Below are 16190 nucleotides of genomic sequence, written 5' to 3'. Positions count from 1 at the left end.
ACCTCGAAGCTTATATTATCCTTTTTGTCCCTAATAGGCCCGACTCAACCTCTTACTACCCACTTATCATTTACATGCTGCTCGAAGATTTTTGGGTTTCCTTTCATGTTGACTGCCAGTCTATTCTCATAGAAATAGAGAGTAAGCAAATATAGAAGATATAAGTATTTCCCATCCATGATGAGGTGGAATTTTTTATGTTGTGGGTAGTAATGTCTTGGCCCACGAGTGTGGTGGAAGCAGAGACAATCAATGATTTGAAAAGGAAATTAGATGAATACTTGAAGGAAAGAAACTTGCAGGAGGAAAGGGATCGAGCTGGTGAGTGGAACTGACTAGATTGCTCCGGGTAGAGCCAGCATGGACATGATAGGCCAAATGACCACCTTCTATGCTGTAAATGACTCTGTGTTGTTTCTCAAATTCAATCCACTGGTGCTTGGCAAATAATTTCAAAGTAAATTGTGCAACCGGAAAATCAGAACCAAGGCAAGGGACGCATAAGGAAGCAAAATTGCTGAAACCCAGGATTGAACCAAGGACCGTTAGATTTTCAGTCTAATGCTCTCCCAACTGAGATATTTCAGCCCTACATTAACAGTGGTTTGGTGTCCTTGTTTTGGAAGAAAATACATACATTCAAGTTTTCCAAAAAGTTAAAGAACACAACATTTGAGTAATATTCCCCATTGCTTTCTCAGTGCTGATGGATTGTGAAGCGGGAGACAGCCAGAAGTGCCACTGAGCCACACAGACCCCGAGCTGAGAATGAAATGAGATCAAATTCAATCTTTCATAGTGAGATGCTGCTGAGAGGTAAGAGTCCTGAATCAAAGCGAGACTTGCTCATTTTAAACACTCCCTGTACTCTCTGCTCATGAAGCCTTAAAAAAGGGAAAAACAGAATGGCACTCAAACTCACAACCCTGCCATTAAAAGTCTCATATTCGACTGACAGAACTGTCACTTCTACTCGGTCTCTTATTGGATGGATGCAACTCCAACGCAGGGGTGGCATTTCACTCCTCCCATGGGTCCACATGTCAGACTGAGTTCCATGTTGTAGACTCAAGCAAAGGAAATCTGCTCAGTTCCAAAACTATCAGCGAATTGAAGCTGATTACGATCAACATCATCAGAGGTCAGAACTACCTGGTGAACGAAGACACTCTGAAGAAGGATCCACAATTATTCAAAGGCATCGACAAAGTGAAAAACAAGAAAAACAAGAAAATCAGTAAGCAAGATGCTGGAGAGAGTTAAGAATCACAGAATCATAGAAAGTTGAGCGCACAGAAAGAGGCCACTTGGCCCATCATGTCTGTGGCGTCTGAAAAATTATCCACCTGTTCTAATCCCACCTTCCAGCATTTGGTCCGTTGACCTGCAGATTACGGCACTTGAGATGATTATCCAGACTCCTTTTGGATGAGTTGAGGGTTTCTGTCTCAACCACCCTTTCAGGCAGTGAGTTCCACACCCACACCATCCTCTGGGTGAAAAGGTTTTTCCTCGTCTCCCCTCTAATTTTTCTACCAATCACTTTAAATCTATGCCCCCTCGTCACTGACCTCTCTGCTAAGGTGAATAGACCTTGCACTTCCACTCTATTTAGACCGCTCAAAATTTTGTACATTTCAATCAGATCTCCTCTCAGCCTTCTCTGTTCCAAGGAGAACAGCCCCAGCCTATCCAGTCTTTCCTCAGAGCTGCATTTTTCCAGTCCTGGCAACATCCTTGTAAATCTCCTCTGTACCTTCTCTCGTGCAATTGCATCCTTTCTGTAATGAGGTGTCCAGAACTGCACACAGAACTCAAGTTGTAGCCGAACCAATGAGTTATACAGTTGCAGTATAAGCTCGCTGCTCTTGTATTCTATACCTCGGCTAACAAAGGAAAGGATTCCATCTGCCTTCTTAACCACCTTATCGACCTGTCCTGCCATCTTCAGGGATCTGTGGACATTCAATCCAAGGTCTCTCACTTCCTCTATACTTCTCAGTATCGTGTATTCTGTTGCCTTGTTTGACCTCCCCAAATGCATCGCCTCACACTTCTCCAGGTTGAATTCCATTTGCCACTTTTCTGCCCACTTGACCAAACCATCAATATCTTCCTGCAGCATACAGCTATCCTCCTCATTATCTACCTCATGGCCAATCATTGTGTCATCTGCAAAGCTCTTGATCATGCCCCCTACTTCCAAATCGCTAATATGTACCACAAAAAGCAGGGGACCTGGTACTGAGCCCTGCAGAACACCACTGGAATCAGCCCTTCGTTCGCTAAAACACCCGTCAACAATTACCCTTTGTTTCCTGCCACTGAGCTAATTTTGTATCCACCTTACTGCATTTCCCTGTATCCCATAGGTTTTTATTTTTTTTAACCAGTCTGCCATGTGGGACCTTGTCAAATGCCTTGCTAACATCCATGTGGGACACGTCAGTTGCACTACCCTCATTTATCTTCCTTGTTAATTCTTCAAAAAATTCCATCAAGTTGGTCAAACAAGATCTTCGCTTAAAAATCCATGCTGACTATCCTTGATTAACCTGTGCTTTTCGAACTGACAGTTTATTCTGTCTCTCACAATAGGTTCCAGTTATTGGGCCATGACTGAGGTTAGTCTGACTGGCCTGTAATTACTCGGTCTTTCCTTCGCTCCCTTTTTCAACAGAGGTTCAACCTCTTTTGTAGCAGACTATTGTAAATTTCACAATTCGCATGGGAAAAAGTATTAAATACTTCACTTACAAGTTCTAATGTTACTGGCGAAATGAGGGCTTATGTATGATTTGAACCCAGGACCTCACACAAATACACAGCAGGAATTCTGCTCCTTTACCAAAAAGCCATCTCCTTTGTAGAGATGTAAATATGCAGTATTGGAAGAGTGGAGGACTTGGGACCAAAACAGTGACTTTGACTTTTCTGCCTGTCTTCCAAATTCTGCAAGGTTCCATGCAGACAATTAATGAACTGTCAGGGTGTTACTTTATTCCATTCTTCTTCTTCTTATTCTTCTTCTTAGGCAGTCCCTCGGGAACTAGAATGATTTTCTTCCACTTCAGGGTTCTGGGTCCAGTGACTAGATGTCTACTTAAATCGCAGAGAAATTAAACACTTTTCAATTTGTCTCACGACATAAATAGCAACATTTGCAGATATTTCACAGCTGTATGATTGGATGCTGCTAACGTTGTTACACTCAGTACACATGGTACTTTCATGTTGCAATAAATATTATAATATCTATTCAGGTAACTGTCATCCCACAGCTCCAAAATTTCACTGGTTCAACATTCTCATCAAATACTAAAGCATTCCACAAAGCAAGCCTCACAAATTCAACACCAGTTTCTCTTTTGGAGTCTCCCTGGTGTAATCTGATCTCTGATAGATTACTGGTGATCACCCTCCACATGAGCAGTCGTCCTAATCCCATGAACCTGTCCTGTTCCCACCTCCCTTTCCTGTATACACAACAGAATTCCATACTGCTGATATATGCTGGTAAACACTTTCCTTGTTGTATGAAACTGTGATTACAGTGGAAATCCGCAAGAGAGGAAGCTATTGTAGGCACCTTTAACTCTGCAGCCAGTGACCAGAAGAATTTTCACTCCTGAACGAGGACTGTTTCAATTTCCTTTTGGAAGATCACATCATCACATGAAGGAAGTGAAGTGCTTTTGTATCACAGTGACCACAGAGGAGTTTTAAAACAAACTATTAAATTATGAATTCATATTTTATTTTGAATGCTACATTGGAGGTTAATTTCACAGACAGTCCTGCAGTTTATGATTTGTGTGAAATCAGTGAGATTGTGAGTTGGGTCGACCCCTCCCGATCAGAGTCACCAGGACAAAGGGAGTGTTTAGTCATCGACATCTTGCTCAGTTCAGCATTTTGGTGGCTGGCTCTTGAACTCACACCGTCTCCTGACAGTGACAGGAGTAAACAAGTTATCGCTGAGGATTTCAAGTGCTATTTAAAGATTATTCACCTTTTACTGTTCACGTACTGCTGGAGGTTTGAAGAGGACATTTGAAACACGTTGGGAGACTTTCTGGGAAACTTTGTCAAGACTTCACCAACACTCTGTCAGCATTTACTCGGGAAATACTCTGAGGATTTCACCTATAAAGAGTAAGTGCTGTGTTACTCCACCTTATTGGAAACTTTACAGGAATCAGCAGGAGAAAGGGAGCGTTTGGTCATTGACATCTTGCTCGGTCCGCGGGAGAAATGGGAGGAGGACACGAGGCCAGGCTGAGCAGCACCAGCCGCGGCAGGAGAGAAGGACAGGAGAGACAGGAGAGGGAGGTGGACTCCTTCTCCTCTGTAAGTACAGGACATTCCTCCTCCTTTGGACCTCCTCCATCAGGACCTCCAGTACTGTACCTGTGAACCTGTGCCTTCGTTCCCTCAGTCCTTGAGTGATCCTGAAACATGCTGCTGTGTGTCAGACAGCACACTTCACACCTTCAGTGGAAATGTGTGTGTGGAATCCACTTATACTGCACCAAGAACATTGCTTCGAGTGATGAACTGCAGCTTTCTGTTTTCATGCCTCCAGGCAATTTCAAATTATGGTCATCAGAATGTTGTGTGAAAACCAGATTTCAAACAGGCGAGTCTTATTATCACAGCACCCGTATCCCAAAATCACCAGCTGGAATTTCCTTCCAAAAACCACCCACTTCTGGGAGCTGGTCTGGCAAGTGAAGTGGGACACGGCCCCACAGCAAAACTCCACACCAGAAGTGACCACTGGGATTTCTGCCATGATTTCCCTCTCTGAGCCTCTGTAACTCTGATCATTTTGTGACAGTGCACCCACCAGAATCAAATGACTGGGGCGACGGGGGAGAAATGGCTAAATGTGAACACACAGTGGGCTAATTCTGGATTACGGATTTACCAGGAGTTATGGCAATGATGATGAAACTGCAGTTTCTGAGCAGTCAAGGCTACGTTGTCAGAATGCCAGCTGTGGAAGCAGTAACTGTTGTCACTGTAGAAGTGACCAGAGCTCTTCTACCCTCATCCTAATGTCTGGTTGGCAGCTACATTGATCTCCCGGACGGCCAGTGCCCAGGGTCTTCCTCACTTCATGTGTTGCCTCCCTCATTGTGTTGTCGGTGTGAGTTCTGGACTCCTCCAATTGTCCCGTCATCTGCACCAGGAGAGAAGAGACTGTCTCCACAGCCTGTGTGTGAGACCAATGCTCATCAATCATTGATCTTTACCAGCCGAGGCCTCAGAGATCTTGCTCTTGGAATCCTCAGCTGAGACCTCCTGCTTCTGTCACCCCCGGGGTGGGAGACAGATTTCTCCTCAATGTTATCCCCATTTCCTCCTGCTCACTGCTGCTCTGTGTCAGGAATACTGCCTCCCTGAATGGGTTTGAAGATTCACCAATAGTTAAAATAACACAACAGAATATTTATTTAATTACAATCCATACATTTACAAATGTGTAGGTCATGTTGAAAGAATGATCAGTTTGTTGTTCTGAAGAGGAGGAGGTGGAGGAGGATCGGGGTCTGTGTCTTTAGGTTTCATTCTGGTGGGGGACAGCAGCAGTTCATTACACAGCTCGTCCACCAGGTAACCCACCGGGCGGGTCGGACACGTTCCAGCTGCTGCAGGAGTAAAGTTGAAAAGGTCACTGCGTGTTCTCGGAGCTGCTCCTGCTCATTATTGAAGAATAACTCACAATCCATGGTATAGGAATTGATCTTTCACTGATCAATGGTTTTGTTTCTGAGAGTGAATCACAGCAGAGAGAATTCACAGCTAAATTTCAAACATCTATAAGTAGGGATTTGTGTGCCAATAGTGTGGAGACACTAAAGATCCCTTTGAATCAGACAATTATAGAGACGGAGCTGAATACATGGAAAGAAATGGAGGATGGGAACAGATGATGAACCTCTGCAAATTCAACAAGGAGGTTGTTCTGCTGCCAGAGCAATGGTGGAATATGCTGGTCCCAGTCTGCCTGGTATTGTGGAGCAGCTGGCTTCTCTCATCCTTAAGATCCAACACTGTCAGGCAGTCACTGTGACTGTCTTCCTTGGAGAACTGATAAAAGCTCCACAGGTTTCGAAGCATCTTAAACTAACTGCTGTGATAGGTATCTGAGGAAGTCCATGTAACTCCCATTGGGCTCCTCTAGATATCAATGAGGAAGCCTCGGCAGATCCAGTAAGTGGCAAGATCATCCACAGTGTTGACCTACAAGATCTGATGATCTCCTCACTCTTTCCATCCAAGTGCAACAATAAGTGAACCAGTTTGGAATGGACCTGTTGGTAGAAGAAAGATCTTCACCCTCAGATTCCACTTGGTCAAGTTTCCCAACACATTGGAACATTTCCACCAGTACTTTCTCACACCTTCCCTCAAAGAGTGACTGAATTCTGCTGAGGATTGTATCGACAAAGGGTGGATTAGTGTTTGCTCTCAACTGAATCATGTTCTTCGACAGGTATGACAGCACCTCAAGCGTTAGCATCTCTTTGTTGTGCTTATTCCTCAACAGGATAATGATTGAGTCCAGCACCCTCCAAAACCATCCAGCATCTCCAAAGGTCATGTTCTCCAGGCCCCTGACACACTGCAATGAGAGAAGCAAACAGCAAATACCTCAACAATCTGCTCACCAGAGTGATTGTGAGTGGTTGCGAAGAGGATGGAAGGACAGCAAGTGACAATATTAGCTTGCCCAGCGGAGACAGAAATTGATGAAACCTGGTGGTGTTTGGAGGATCCCCCAGCTCCAAAACTTGAACAGAGACAGGGAATGAGGCCACCGTTCCCTTTCTCACCTGCTTTATCATCTCCGACTTCGGAGCACCAAACCTACATGGTTCAAGTGGTGACTGAGGTAACTGCAGCAGCCCGACAGCGTCTCTAGTTTAAATTAGCTAACTCAGCCAAGAGTGGGAATCAAACCTGAGATCCTCTGGTTCATATGGTTGAATGCCAGGTGAACGGCAGTGCCTTTACCACGAGACCATTGGGGAACTCGAGAAACTGCGTTTCTAAATTAAAAAGTGCAATTTGTTTTCAGCAGCTTAAAAAACACAGATTTAGTATATTTTCACAATTCCCTGTCTGGTTTTTACACAAATGCACTGAGTTCCCATTGAGCCTTGAGGATAGAGTGTAATTAGTCTACAAAAGCAGACAGGTCAAATGGCTCCTGATTGGGACAATCTGATTAATGTCATTTAAGAATTATAATAACTTAAATCTCTGGGAAGGAGAGGAACTTATTACACTTGGTTTTTAAAAATCTACAATATATGTGATTATGTTTGTAAACGGTTTCAAAGCAGATGTTTACAGAAGTTAAAGGAACTCGGTTATGAATTATAGTCATCTTTTTGATGAGGCATTATTAGAGGTCATGCTAGATTAACGCTGGTGTTTTGTAGAACCACCGTTTCTCTGGCCTCAAAATTCCTCGCGTTCTGCCACAATGTTGCTCATCAACACACTTAGCCTTTAGATCCTTAACTATTTACAAACATCTCCCACCCCCCAAAAAATTATATTCCCTGTGCTTGAATGGATCAGATTGTCAGACGGCTCTAATCTTGATTACCTCATGTTTTTTCATGCTTGTAGAGAAAGGGAACACATCTACAAAAGGTCAGGGATGAGTTTTGTTTGACCTGTAGGTTCTGGATTTCTTCGGTAAGTTGTATGGTCTGTTTAGTAGTGCAGTCTTCGGAAGGCAAGCCTGCTTTTGCTGCAGAGCCTCTGCTGGAAGCACAGCAGCTCAGTGAAGTGCTTGAAGACTCAATATCATCTGTCAAGCTGCTGTCTTCTAGATCTGGGGAGTAAAAAACACAATCACATGAATAAAAAGTTACTGTGCTGAGAATGTTTCAGGTTATTGAAGTGTTGTGGCTCAGTCTGGGTTCAACAAACTCCATAAGAGAAACAAGCAGTTTGCAAGAACCGGTTTCTCAATTGTATAAAAACCGTCATTCTTCAACTCAACCGAAAGCGAAACAAATGTTACATTCTGTAGAAAAAAATTATTCCCTTATTGCTCGGGCTGTCAACACAGGCCAAACCCATGCATACGAGGGAGTCAGTGTGACTGCATGGTGTCACAAGTGTTTCCACCCGGACCATTGAGGCCAGACTCCTTTTCTTAAAGATGGTCTTTTTGCATCTTCCCCATGCCCTGCACCATAATTCACTCCTCGCCAAGTGTACAAGTGACCTTACACACTACAAATTAGCAGCACTAGAACAGAACCATGTGGGGCACTGCTACCCACTTCCATCCCCTCGGAGAAACTGCCCTTAACTCCTACTCTCCCCTCCCTCAGAACCAGTTTTTAATCCCATTTCATCCCATTCCCCTAATACCAAAAGTGTTAATCTTCTCCAATGGTCTCCTCTCTACTAACTTTTCCAAGGCATTCCGAATGTCCCTGTACACACGGCCACCATTATCTGTCACTTCAAAAGAACTCTATTGGGTTTTGTCGAGCACGATTTTCCTTTATGAAACCAGTGTTTCTGCTTCTAATAATTTTCTCACTTGGATATTTAGTAATTTTATCTTTAAAGATTCTAAACATTGACCTAGAAAATAAGAAATAGGAGCGGGTGTAGATAGTACGGCCCCTCGAGCCTCTCCACCATCCAATAAGATCATGGTTGATCTTCTACCTCAATCCATTTCCCACCCTATCCCCATTTCCCTTGTTTCCATTCGTGTCCAACACTCTCCCAATCTCAGTCTTGAACATACTCACTCAACTAACATAGATGTTAAATTAACTGGGCTGCAATTATTCGGCTTAGTTCTGTCACCCTTTTCGAAGATGGATATTACATTACCTTTGAATGAACATAATAAAAGTGTCAGTGCAAAGTTGAAACCACTTCACACTGATCGAAAATGCAGTCTAAATACACCCAAAATGCAAGAGGGAACTTCAGGATTTTGACCACAAAGACTTAATAATGGATCCAGTTGATGTGAGGATTAGTGAAATAGATTCAGAAACACATTTGTGAATAAGATCTTGGGTTTTACAAAGAGGAGATGTAAAATACATACAGGTTTTCCAAATCTATTTTGAAGATCTGTTAGCTGAACCTTGAGCTCGCAGTTCTGTGTCCTCACCATGCTTATCATAACCTTGTCACTGCATGAGAGGGAGTCTCATGTAGGTGAGTTACCTCTTTTCCATTGGTTGTTTTGCCCATGCGAGACACTTCACTCAGACTACGAAGCAAACAGATAACCTATCCCCAGACATATAGCAATTCAGCCTTACAGGTTATAAACATTGGGATTCTGAGGAATGCCATCTGGCCTATTCAAGCTCATTGATTCAGAAAGAACTGCATCCCTCACTCCCACACTCTCCAACTGTTTCTTCAGTGTTGACAAGCTTTTTTATCTTCACTGCCCTATCTGGAAGTCTTTTCCACACGGCGATCACTATTTGTGTCCAGAAATTCCTGACATCAGTCCTAATTTTGCTTTCTACCAGTTGAACCTGTGTGTCTTAGTTGGCTAAAATAACTGGCACTAGCTTTCATGTCCTAGGCTGACACTCCAATTTCACTTTCACTGAGGAGCCTCCTAGTCTGTAGATGGAGAATATTACTGCTGGGCACTTACGGGTTCAAACCCACATCATGTTGTTTTGTTGCAGCATGAACTGTTGCATTATATATAACTTTACAAACAGCATTTCAATTATTTTATCCAATCATTGTTTTTCTCCTCCTCTGGTTGTTGTGTCCTCACTGGGATTATGATCCATGGGTTCGGTCAGCCTTCTAGAACATTCTTCATGTGTGAGCTGAGAGAGCCATTGTTGACAGGCTGCTTGGAGCACATCACAAGTTCAGCTTAATCTCTCCCTTGCCTCAGGTCCATCCCTGTGTAATTGACATCAAGTCACTAAATTGCTATTAGGAGGAGGAATCCTGGCTACGTTTTCCCATTCTTAAACTAAGGACACTGAGACTAAATGTGGTACGTCAGCTCAGCACAAATCTGGGCAAATCTACCTTGGGGTTTCCGAGTTTCCATCATTCCATTGCCACGCCACATACACCCATTAAACCTTTAGGGGAGGTGGAACAACAAACAGCGGAAAATAATTTTGATCCCGTTTCTCCAGTTGAATGTGTCCAGTGCATTTCTTTCTTTGTTTTAAAGAACATTTTTTCCTCAAGCCCCAAGAGAGTGGGAAAAGGAACTGGATTGCTCTCTCACATCATTCTGTGCAGTTCAGTTCAGTCAAAACTCTGAATGGATGTGTTCTTTGAGATTTATGTCTTCTGGGAAAGCCATTCCTCCTCCCCCTGCCCTAAATGAAGAGGGAGCCCCTCTTATCTGTGCAGGGATAGGCACTGACATGTTGATGTTGCACCATGGACATTTGACAAAATTATTGACTCAGCCATGGACATGGGGGCAATTAATCTGTATATAAATTGTATAGCCAATCTGATGCCTTCAAAACACAGTCTGATTTAAAACATATTTTCTCCCTATAAATAAAGTAGCATACAAACATCAATGGAGAGCAGCAAAATGCATTAGCTGGCAAGCAAGCAATATAGTATGTAATGCCAATGCGAATTACTTTCATTGATAGAATAAAGCTAGCTACACCATGTCACGGGGCAGTAGATGGACCTTATCGATGACTTCTGTGGATTCACACTTTGTCAGGACTGCAAATTCATTCAATAAACCAAGAAACCCAAGGAGATGATTGTTATTGTGGTTATTGAGGTGAGGCAATAGAAAAATCAGCAGGAAAATGGACCATTTCTCATACTACTGATGTTCTTGTGTTCTTGTGTCTGGACAGAGTAGATAGGGAGAAACTGTTCCCATTGCTGGAAGGATCTACAACCAGAGGACACCAATTTAAGATGATTGGCTAAAGAATCAATGGCACCATGAGGAAAAACTATTTTAAGCATCGAGTGGTTAGGATCTGGAATGCACTGCCTGAGAGTGCGGCGGAGGCAGGTTCAATCGAGGCCTTCAAAAGAGAATTGGATAATTATCTGAGGAGAAATATTTGCAGGGCAATGGAGAAAAGGCAGGGGAGTGGGACTGGGTGAGTTGCTGTTGCAGAGAGCTAGCATTGACACGATAGGCTGAATGGCCTCCTTCTGTGCTGTAACCAGTCACTGATTCTATGAGTTTATCACCTGAAAGCCCTGTTACATTTGCTCTTCCTTTCATCCATGTTAAACTCGAACATTTTTGATTTCTTGTGTTAAATACTGCTTACATGCTTATTTGCACGACTCTATTATTTATTCAGGTTGAATTGTCTTATTCAAAAAAAATTATCTGTTTATTTATTTCTGTTTTATTTATTAATAACACCTAAGTACATTTATACACAAAGATACACACAAATATATTCCAAAACCACACACACAGACATACACATTTATTCATAATGAGCCCATTGATGCACCCCTGGCTACAGTAAAATAGTGGTAATATTTACTGCACTAGTAATCCAGAGGTCTGGACTAATAATCTGGTGACAGTGATTTCAAATCCCAGCAATAATCTGGTGACTGTGATTTCAAATCCCATCGCTAAACTGGTGACAGTGATTTCAAATCCCAGCAATAATCTGCTGACAGTGATTTCAAATCCCAGCAATAATCTGGTGACAGTGATTTCAAATCCCATCAGTAATCTGGTGACAGTGATTTCAAATCCCAGCAATAACCTGGTGACAGTGATTTCAAATCCCATCAGTAATCTGGTGACAGTGATTTCAAATCCCAGCAATAATCTGTTGACAGTGATTTCAAATCCCATCAGTACTCTGGTGACAGTGATTTCAAATCCCAGCAATAATCTGGTGACAGTGATTTCAAATCCCATCAGTAATCTGGTGACAGTGATTTCAAATCCCATCAATAATCTGGTGACAGTGATTTCAAATCCCATCAGTAATCTGGTGACAGTGATTTCAAATCCCATCAATAATCTGGTGACAGTGATTTCAAATCCCATCAGTAATCTGGTGACAGTGATTTCAAATCCCATCAATAATCTGGTGACAGTGATTTCAAATCCCATCACCACAGTTGCAGAATTTAAGTTCAGTTAATGAAATAAATCAACAATAAATAGCTTGTATCAGTAATGGTGACAATGAAACAACTGGAGTATTGATTCACTAATGTTCTTAGGACAGGAAATCTGTTTTCCTCACCTGGTCTGGCCCATGTGTGACTTCAAACTCACAGCAATGTAGTTAACTCTTTACTGCTCTCTGAAATGCCCAAGCATACCGTTCATCTGTTTCAAATGAACAACTACAAGAAAAACTGCAAATCCACACGGGCTGCAGCTGTTCAGGAAGCCGGATTAGCACCAGCATCTCAAGGGCAAGTCAGGATGGGCAGTAAATGTTGGCCTTGTAAACGATGTCCACATCCAATGAATGATTAATAAAACTCACCATTTACAGGAGCACAGTTTCAATCATAGATATGTATAACATATTACAGATTAGAAACATAATGAAAATACATTTACAACTGACACTGTCATAACTTCAGCACTCATTTTGTATAGAAATGTGACACCCACATTCACACACTGACAGTTTATATTGTCACAAGGTACTATTTGCAGCTCTGGGAAAAGTCTACACACCAGACCTTTACAAAGCCAAATGCTGCAGTTGTAGAAAATGTGAAATTAGGATGGGAAATGTTCATCGAGTCATAGAATAGTGAACAAAGACCATTTGGCCCATCATGCCAGTGCTGTATCTTTGGCTGTGTTCTCCAATTAGTCCAACTGCTCTGCTTCTTCCTAAAAGCATCTCAAGGTGATCCTCCCCTGTCCTGGCAATATATCCACGTTACATTCATTTTACAAAAACTTTGCATGTATGTCAGCCAATGACCAGAAGAGGGCAGCATGAACCGCCATTGCAGCTGAACATACCGGGCTGAATTTTACCAGCCTCTCGATGTCATGGGTCCCGGCAGGAGGGGGCCATAAAATTCCGCGGGAAGAGACCCGCCGCGACCCCCGACTTCGGGAAAGGCCCGCCGCTCCCCCACCCCCCACCCTCACCTCCCCACCGGCCGCTGGGCAGTGGGACCAAGTGTGAGATTCTGAAACCAGTTTTCAGTCTTCAAAATATGTTCAATGGGGAAGAAGAACAGTCAGAAGTCGTGGTCTATTTTGGAACCAATGACATGGGTATGAAAAGGGTTGAGATCCTACAATCAGAGTTTTAGGAGCTGGGAAGGAAGTTAAAGAGCAAGACCACAAAGGTTATAATATTTGGATTACTCCCATGTGCATTAGTGAGTATAGGAATAGTAGGATAATACAGGTTAATGCATGGCTGGAGAAATGGTGGATGAGGCAGGGCTACAGCTTCCAGGAACATTGTCACCACTTCTGGTGTTGATGTGACCTGCACAAGATGGACAGGACAAATGTCCTCGCTGTCACTTTAACTAATGCTTTGTGAAAGGATTTATACTAATTTGGCTGGGGGAGGGGCACAAGGATGAAGCATTAGAGAATAGATACAAGGTGCACCGAGGACTGAGAGAAACAAACAGCATTAGAATAAAGAATAGTTCAGAAACACAAAACTCAAACAGGAGACAAATGCAAGGCAGACTGAGATAGGTTTAGAGTGCATGTTTGTAAATACTTGAAGCATGGTAAATAGGATTGGTGAGCTGCAGGCACAAGTAGCCACATGGGATTGTGATCCAGTGGCAATAACGGAGACATGGATCAAACAAGGGGAGGAATGGGAACTTAATATTCCTCACTGCGATGTATTCAAGAAAGATAGAGAAGAAAAATAGGCAGAAGATTGTGTGGGTGCAGCTGTATTGATCAAAGATACTGTTACAGCACTAGGAAGAGAAAATGTACTTGAGGGTTGAAAGGTAGAATCTATTTGTTTAGAATAATGCATCAACAGAGGAGTTAGTCCACTGCTCAGTGTATATCCAGGCCACTAAATAGTAGGAAGTGGACAAAGGAGCAAATTTGCAGGCAAATTGTCGAAAGATGCAAGAACCTCTGAGTAATGCTAATGGGGATTTCAATTATCCGAATACAGGCTGGGAAAATAACTGTGTGAAGGGCAAAGAGGGAGAAGAATTCCTGGAATGTGTGTAAGAGAACTTTCCGAATCAGTATATTTCCATCCAATGGGGAAGGAGATGGTACTGGATCTAGATTTGGAGAATGAAGTCAGGTGAATGAAGTATGTTTCAGTCGGAAAGGATTGTGTGAAAGAGTCATTAAAATATCATTCGTTTTAGATTAGCTGTGAAAAAGGACTATCTGTGTAGGTATAAGAGCATAAGAAGTAGGAACAGCAGTAGGCCATTCAGCCCCTTGAGCCTGCTCCGCCATTCAATAAAATCATAGCTGATCTTATCGTTGTCTTTACTCCACTTTCCTGCCCCCCAATAACCCTTGGTTCTCTTGTCAATCAAAAATCTGTCCAACTCAGCCTTGAATATATTCATTGACCCAGCCTCCACTGCTCGCTGGGAAAGAGAATTCCAAACGCTAATGACCTTCTGAGAGAAGAAATTCCTCCTCATCACCATCTTCAATTGGAATCACCTTAATGTGAAACTGTGTCCCCTATTTCTACATTCCCCCATGAGAGGAAACATCCTCTCAGCATCTAGCCTGTCAAGCCCCCTCAGGATCTGATATGTTTCAATAAGATCACCTCTCATTCTTCTAAACTCCAATGAGTACAGGCCCAACCTGCTCAACCTTTCCTCACAAGACAAACCCCTCATCCTAGGAATCAGCCTTCTCTGAAGTGAACCTTCTCTGAACTTTTTTTTTATTTCCAAAATATACTTTATTCATAAAAATCTGTAAAAAATACATCACCAGTTTCAAACAGCACCAAGTCAAAAATTACAAACAGTGGAAAGGAGGTCCGTTTGCTTCAATACAATCATGGGTTGCCTCACAACCCTTCCGTTTCACATTTGTCGTGCCAGATACATTTTTACATTTTACAGGAAAAAACATTTTCCCGATGCAGTTCAAGGGGTTTCCCATGGATCTAGCCCCTCGGTTCAACTTGGTCGGGGGACCTTACACTGTGGTCTTTCCCCATTGAGCCTTTGCTGCGGCTGCCCCAAGCTTTAGTGCGTCCCTCAGCACGTAGTCCTGGACCTTGGAATGTGCCATTCTGCAACATTCAGTCGTGGACAACTCTTTGCGCTGGAAGACCAGCAAGTTTCGGGCAGACCAAAGGGCGTCTTTCACCGAATTGATAGTCTTCTAGCAGCAGTTGATGTTTATCTCGGTGTGCGGCCCTGGGCACAGTCTGTAGAGCACAGACTCCTGTGTTACAGAGCTGCTTGGGATGAACCTCGACAAAAACCACTGCATCTCTTTCCACACCTGCTTTGCAAAGACACATTCCAGGAGGAGGTGGGCAACTGTCTCTTCCCCAGAACATCCACCGTGAGGGCATTGTGCAGAGTGGGTGAGACTTCGGGCGTGCAGTAAGGATCTGACGGGGAGGGCTCTTCTCACCACCAGCCAAGCTACATCTTGGTGCTTGTTGGAAAGTTCTGGTGATGAGGCATTCCGCCAAATGACTTTGGCAGTCTGCTCGAGGAACCATCCGACAGGATCCACCGTCTCATTTTCCCGGAGTGCCTTGAGGACCACTGCCTGATGGATCGGTGGTCCAAGGTGTTATCCCGCAGAAACTGCTCCACGAAGGATAGGTGGTTGGGCACAGTCCAACTGGATGGAGCGTTCTGCGGCAGTGTGACCAGGCCCATCCTTCGCAACACCGGGGACAGATAGAATCTAAGCACGTAGTGACACTTGGAGTTTGCGTACTGGAGGTCTACACACAGCTTGATGCAGCCGCACACGAAGGTGGTCATCAGGATGAGGGCCACGTTGGGTACATTTTTCCCACCCTGATCCAGAGGTTTGAACATCGTGTCCCTCCGGACACGGTCCATTTTAGATCCCCAGATGAAGCGGAAAATGGCTTGGTGACTGCCACAGCGCAGGAGTGGGGTATGGGCCAGACCTGCGCCACGTACAACAACAACGTGAGTGCCTCACACCTGATGACCAGGTTCTTACCCAAAATGGAGAGAGT

Source organism: Heterodontus francisci, unplaced genomic scaffold (genome assembly GCF_036365525.1).
Source record: "Heterodontus francisci isolate sHetFra1 unplaced genomic scaffold, sHetFra1.hap1 HAP1_SCAFFOLD_51_2, whole genome shotgun sequence".
NCBI classification, from domain to species: domain Eukaryota; kingdom Metazoa; phylum Chordata; class Chondrichthyes; order Heterodontiformes; family Heterodontidae; genus Heterodontus; species Heterodontus francisci.
The sequence above is the reverse complement of the archived record's forward strand: the minus strand, read 5'-3'. Positions refer to the sequence as shown.